A 7,523-nucleotide genomic window follows, 5' to 3' on the forward strand; every position below is an offset into this window, starting at 1 on the left:
CATCTGAAATTTAAAATTTACTAGAGGGCCTCAACAGCACATTTGAAGAGGCAGAAAAGAGACTGAATGAACTTGAAGATTCATCAATTGAGATACTCTAGTTTGGAGAAAGGAAAGAAGAATGAACAAGTATGAACAGACTCAGAGACCTGTGAGGGCATCATCAAGCATAAGCATAATGGAATCCCAGAAGGAGAGGAGAGAGAATAGGGCAAAAGAATATCAGCAGAAATAATGGCAGAAAAGTTCCCAAATTTGATGAAAAACATAAATAAACATATACAAGGAGCTCAACAAACTTCAAATCAGATAAACTCAAAGAGATGCATATCTAGACACATCATAATTAAACTGTTGAAATCCAACGATTTCAAAAAGAAGAGAGAGAATCTTTAAAACTGCAAGAGAAAAGTGAGTCACCCCATACAAGGGAAACTTTGTAAGAGTCACAACTAATTTCTCATCAGAAACCGTGGAGGCCAGAAGGTGGAGGGATGACATATTCAAAGGACTGAAAGAAAAAGACTGTCATTCAAAAAATTCTATTGCAGCAAAATAAGGTTTCAAAAATAAAGGAGAGATTAAGACAGTACCAGATCAACAAAAACTGCGCATTTCAGATATCATACTAGTGACATGCCCTATAAGAAGTACTTGAGGGAGTCTTTCAGGCTGACATAAAAGGACTCGAGGCAGTACCTCAGATTCACATGATAAAATAAAAAACACTAGTAGAGATAACTAACTACATAGGTAAATATGAAAGACACTAGACATTTAATTTTACTTATAATTCTTTTTTCTTTTATCTGATTTAAAAGACAAGAGCATAAAGCAATAATTATAATGCTGTGTTGATGGACAGATAATATCTAAAGATGTAATTGCTATAACAATAACAACCCAATGGAGGGGAAAAATGGAGCAATATAGGATCAAAGTTTTGAATACCATTGAAATTAAGTTTGTATTAATATGAACTGGGTTGTTATAGATTAAGATATCAGTTGTAATTCCTAGGGAAACCATTAAGAAAATAACTTTTAAAAATAGGCAGTAAACATTTTTGAAAGTTTCAGGAAAGAAATTCAGGTATATAATGTTCTATTTGTAAAAAAAAAAAAAAAGGAATTGAAACAGGAATGTGTGTTTATATTTGCTTATGTCTGCACTCAAACTCTGGATCGATACACAAAATAATTAAAGTTGTTACTTGGAGGTTCTAGACAGATGGAAGAGAAAAAAAAAAAATAAAAAAAAAAATAAAAATAAAAATAGGCAGTAAAATAAATGACAAGAGAGGTAAATAATACAACAGAAAATATCTATTAAACAAAAAAGAAGGCAATAGAGTACAATAACAAAAAGGACATAAAACGTAAAAAATAAGTAGCAAAATGGCAAATGTAAATCTTGCCTTATTTGTAATTATATTAATTATTAATGAGTTAAAACTCCAGTGGTAACGTACTATTCATAAGTAGACTATTAAAATTTAAGTAAGAATAATAAACATGAACCCCCCAAAACCCCAGAAACTGTATTAAGAGATATAGTGAGAAAAAATTCTAGTTCACTAGATAAATTAAGTTGGAATTGTAAAATTATCCACATAAATCAATGGAATTAATAAAGGCAAAGCAGAGGGGAAAAAATGAGGAAAATAGAAAACTACAGAATGGTAGATATAGGTTCAAATATATCAGTAATTATATTAAATGTAACTGATCTGTACACCAACTAAAAGTCAGAGATTGCCAAATGAGACTAAAAAACGAGACAGCTATGTGCTGGTTACAAGAACTTATTTTAAATGCAATGTTGTAGGTAGGTTAAAAATAAAATACTAGAAAAAGACATACTGTGCAAATACGAATCAAAAGAAAGTTGGAGTGTCTATATTAATATCAAAATGGCCTTCAAAGGGAGGAGAATTACTAAAGTAAATTCATCATGAAGACAACCATTTAAATGAGTACACACCCCCAGCAACAGAACTTTGAAATATGTGAAGCAAAAACTGACAGAACTTAAAGGATAAATCCACAAGTATAGTTGGAGACTTCAAATTTTTCTCTCAGTAATTTATACGACAAGTAGAGGGAAACTCTCCAAGTAAATAGAAGGATTGATCAACACCACCAGCCAACTGTATCTAATTGATATGCATAGGATACTCTACCTACCAACAGGAAAATACACATTATTTTTAAGTATACATGGAACATTCACCAAGATATACCTTATCTTGGTGTCATAAAACAAATCTTAACATATTTAAAATAATTAAAATCATATAAAGTGTATTCTCTGATCAGACTGGGATTTAAGAGAAAATGAGGAGAGAGAAACTTCGTAGACTGTGACTAGAGGCAAATTGCATTGTTTTCTAATGCTGCATAACAATATTACCACAAATTTAGTGGCTTAAAAATGTATATTTATCTCATATTCTTTTTTTTTTTGAGTTGGAGTCTCACTCTGTCCCCCAGACTGGAGTGCAGTGGCCGCTCCTGGCCACCGCAGCCAGCCATCCTTCCGCCTCAGCCTTCCAAGTAGCCAGAATTACAGGCATGCACTACCACGCCCGGCTGATTTTTTGATTTATTGTAGGGATGAGGTCTCGCTGCCCAGGCGGGTCTCGAACCCGCGGGCTCAGGCAATCCACTCACCTCAGCCTCCCAAAGGCACGGGATTACAGGCTGAGCCACCGAACCTGGCTATTATTTCCTATTCCATGGGTCAGGAATTCAGACATGGCTTAGTTGAGCCCTCTGCTTAGGCTTTCACAATTAAGGTGTCAGCAAGACTGGGTTTTCAGCCCAAAGTTTGAGAATCCACTTGCCACTCATGTTGTTGTTGGCAATATTCAGTTTCTTGTAGTTTTAGGACTGGGAGCTTCAATTTTGCCTGGTTCTTGGCTGGAGGCCTCCTCAGCTCATAGAAGCTGCCTGCATTTTCTTGACAGTGTTCTCTCATATGTTCATTAGTTTCCTCACAGCCTGAAAAGGAAAGAGTTTCAAGAGTGTGGTCTGCTAGCAATATAGAATCTTTTATAAGGTAGCATGGTGATGCGAGTGACATCCCATCATCTTTTTCATAATCATCTCTTGGTTAAAGCAAGTGACAGATCCTGTCCACATTCAAGAGACAGGGAATCAGACAAGGATGTGAATACTGGCATGTGGGAATTATTGAGGATCACCTTGGCGTCTGTCCACTACAGTCTAATCCCCCCCAATGATTCACATTCCTTCTACATACAAAACACATTCACTCATTTCCAAGGTCTTCAAGAGTTTCATCTCAACGTAGCATCTACTCAAAATCCAGAATCTTAGCTAAATCAGGTTCCTGTGGGAATGAGATTCCTGGCTTTTCTATCAGTCTGTCAATTGGTAAAACTCATTATTGGCAGACAGGTTTGACAGACAATTTGGAGACAAATTATTGGCCCTGTCTCTCCCCTCCCCACCACTCAACATACGATGGCAAAACAGGTATAGGATAAAAGCTACAGATATTCTCACCCAAAAGGTAGGAGACAATGAGAAATGCAAAAGAGCCACAGTCCATATTAGTTCTTAAATCCAGCCAGGTAAATGTTAGGACTTCCTTGATTAGATTTCAAAGTCTGGGAATAATTCTCTGTGGCCCTTGGTTTTGCTCGTCTGGGGCCTTGGTTCAGTCCTTCTAATCATTCTTTTTTTGTGAAAGGTAGCATGTGTTTGCAGCCAAGCAGTTTTATCAACCTCCTTATTGTCAATAAAATTTTGGGGTTCCTATAGCTTCCTTTCATTTTGTAATCTTCCCCCCCAAGTGCATTCTTATAGTGTTTCTGCTGAAATAGTTTCTCAAGAACTTTGTGAGCCTTCCATGGCTTTCACTGAGATTCACTCCATTGTAACAAAGCCACAGATATTTTTAAGATACCTTGTCTACCTGGGGCTCCTGCCTGGAGGGTTGAGGTACAATTACCTTAAGCTTCTACAGTCTTTATGGTTTGTTAGGGAAGATCTGTTAGTCCTATTCTTAATTTTGGGAAAGGGTACCCTATGTGGCTATATATTCTTATATTCTGACTTTTGATCTTTCTGAGGTTTTATTAAAATGTTGAATAGTCACACCATCCGTTTTTTTTTCCTCTAGAGCTTGTTTTCCTGACAGTACTTAGAAGTCATTTAGTATTATTTGCTATCTAGAAAGGCTGAGAATTTTAAAAATCATCAACTTCTGGTTCCTTTTTGTTTAACACTTCTTCCCTTAATTTATATCTTTCCTCCCACATTTTACTATAAGCTGCAAGAAGAAACCATATATTCTCCTTCAACCCTATGGATTGAAGAAAAAAAAAAAAGACACCAGGAAGTACCTTTAATACTTTGCTTAGATGTTTTCTTAGCTGCAACTGGAACAAGACAAGGATGTTTGCTCTTATCACTCCTATTCAATATAATACTGGAAGTCCTAGTCAGAGCAATAGGACAAGAGAAAGAAATAAAAGACATCCAAATAGAGGAAGTCAAATTATCTCTGTTCACTGGTGATGTGATTCTATACCTATAAAACTTTAAAGATTCCACCAAAAGACACATAGACCTGGTAAATGACTTCAGTAAAATTTCAGTATACAAAATCACGTACAAAAGTTAGCAGCATTTCTGTATACCAATAACATTTAAGCTGAGAACAAAATAAAAAACACAATCCCATTTACAATAGCTCCACACACAAAAAAATACCTAGGACTTTATATAACTAAGGAGGTGAAATAGCTCTAGAAGGAAAAGTAAAAAACACTATTGAAAGACATCACTGATGATACAAACAAATGGGAAAACATCTCATGCTCGTAGATTGGAAGAAGCAATATTGTCAAAATGTCCATACTGCAAAACAATACACAGATTCAACACAATTCTTATAGAATTACCAATGTCATTTTTTGCAGATTTAGGAAAAACAATTGTAAAACTTATGTGGAACAATAACAACAACAAAGCTTGTAAAGCCAAAGAAATCCTAAGCAAAAAGAACAAAGCTGGAGACATTACATTACCTGACTTCAAACCACACTACAAGGCTACAGTAACCAAAACAGCATGATACTGGTATAAAAATAGACACAAAAATCAATGGAACAGAATAGAAAACTCAGAAATAAAGCCATGTACCCAAAGCCAACTGATTTTTTTTTTTTTTTTACAAAGCTGAGAAAAATAAACAACGGGGACAGGACAACCTGTTCAGTAAATGGTACTGGAAAATTGGCTAACCATATGCAGAAGAATGAAACTGGATCATTTCTTCTCACCATATACAAAAATTAACTCAAGATAAATTAAAGACTTTTTTTTTTTAACCAGGAGAAATAGCTTTATTTGGCTTGAGAGTTGGAAAGTAGGACCTGACAGAATATATTGAGCTAAGGAGTAGAGATCAGATTCCAAAACAGCATCAAAGCTCATCAACCAAATGAACTCTACTTCCCAGAAACCTCGCAGTTAGCACCACCAAGAAAAGGCCTGCTGGGAGATGCATTTATCACTAAATTACCCAACTGTGCCAATATTGCAAAAAAGGTACAGGTTTTTCTTCATAATTGAATTTCCAGAAAGCCCCCAACCACAAGTATTATTAAATTTTTTAAATCACATTTTACAGATCTTAAGCTTGTCTTCACATTTAGCCCCAAAGTTCTCACCGTCTTCAACAAGCAGCTCCCCTGCTAAATTCAGTGGCTATAAGGTTTATCCAAGCAGCACGATGGCCTTTGCTAGCCATGGCAATCCTCTTCTCCTTTTCCCTAGCCAGTCAGGACTGGACAGCAGAGTGAGGTTCAGGTAAGGGCGGGGGTGGGTAGACGCAAGGGCTGATTTCCCCCCAGTACCACGTGACATCTGAAGCTTGATGGGAGAGCAGAACTGGTGAGACTTGAGGGAAGAGTGCAGGCCCTGTCTTTAGTCAGAGTCACTGCTGGAAGAGGAGGAGGAAGAGGAGGAAGAATGCTTGCCGTGCTTTTGGTGTTTGTACATCTTATGTGTTTTCTTCATTTTCTTCTGCATCTTCTCGTCCATCACCATTCCTGGTCCTAACACACCAGGAGCCACGCGATTCACAGGAGGCGTGCCAGGGGCAGGTGCGGGGTATGGCGGAGGATAGGGACCAGAAGGCTGGCATCCTGGATACCCTGGCTGTGGCACAGGATGAGGGGGCCCACCTGGGGGGAAAGCTGGATTACCCTGGGGAGGTCCTGGAAGACAGGGAAAGGGGTTGGGAGGAACGGCCGGATTGACAGGCGGTGGATGGGCAGGATTGGAACCTCCGGGGTGCCCTATGTTGGGGGGATATGGAGTTGGCCCCGCTCCCGGCTTTGGGATTCCACATGTTCAGTTGTTTCTCCTAGCCTAGTATCAGAGAAAGAAGGAATCCTGATGCCCTGTCACCTTTCCAGCACAGCCTGAGCTCGATTTCTCCTTCTTCGCAGGCTCCAAATTAAAGACTTAAATGTAAAACCTCAAACTATAAAAAGCCTAGAAGAAAATCTAGGAAATACTCTTCTGGACATTGGCCTAGGCAAAGAATTCATGACTCAAAACCAAAAAATTGACAATTGGGATCTAATTAAACTAAAGAGCTTCTGCATAGCAAAAGAAATATTCAACAGAGTAAACAGGCAACCTACAGAATATTTGCAAACCATGCATGCAGCAAAGGACTAATATTTAGACTCTATAAGGAACTTAAGCAAATCAACAAGAAAAAAACAAATAACCCAAATAAATGTGGGCAAAGAACATGAACAGACACTTCTTGAAAGAAGACATACAAGCCACCAACAGACATATGAAAAAATGCTCAACATCGCTAGTCATCAGAGAAATGCAAATCAAAACCAAATATCATCAAAACCAGATATCACTTCACACAAGTCAGAATGACTATTATTAAACAAAACAAAACAAACTACAACAACAAAGCAGATATTGGCAAGGTTGTGGAGAAAAGGGAATGTTTATACAGTTAAGTCCCCTACATACAAACCTTCAATTTGTGACCTTTCAAAGATGCAAACATGTGTTTGCATGTCCAGTCACATAAGTTACATCACTTGTCTGGTATACATTGTCACATGCATGCAAGGTACTGTACTGTAAGATTAAAAATGTTTTCTTTATTTTTTTGTGTTTGTTTTTTCTGTATTGTGTGAAAAGTATTATAAACCTATTACAGTACAGTACTATATAGCCAATTGTGTTAGGTGGGTACCTAGTCTAACTTTGTTGGACTTACGAACAAATTGGATTTAGGAATGCACTCTTGGAATGGAACTCATTTGTATGTAGGAGACTTACTGTACACTGTTGGTGGGAATGCAAATTGATTGAACCCTTGTGGAGGGCAGTTTGGAGATGTCTCAAAGAACTAAAAATGGAATTACCATCCAACCCAGTACATGTACTGGGTATGTACCCAAAGGGGGAAAAAAATTCTTCCAAAAAGACACCTGCATTCATATGTGT

At 37.4% G+C, this 7,523-nt stretch overlaps 1 pseudogene; it reads right to left on the reverse strand.

Annotated features, from left to right (window-relative positions):
• Positions 1–5,960: 5,960 nt before the first annotated feature.
• On the reverse strand, positions 5,961–6,387 carry LOC103269251 (annotated as a pseudogene).
• Positions 6,388–7,523: the final 1,136 nt, after the last annotated feature.

Source organism: Carlito syrichta, unplaced genomic scaffold (assembly GCF_000164805.1).
Source record: "Carlito syrichta isolate Samal-C Ts95f unplaced genomic scaffold, Tarsius_syrichta-2.0.1 Scaffold309116, whole genome shotgun sequence".
NCBI lineage: Eukaryota > Metazoa > Chordata > Mammalia > Primates > Tarsiidae > Carlito > Carlito syrichta.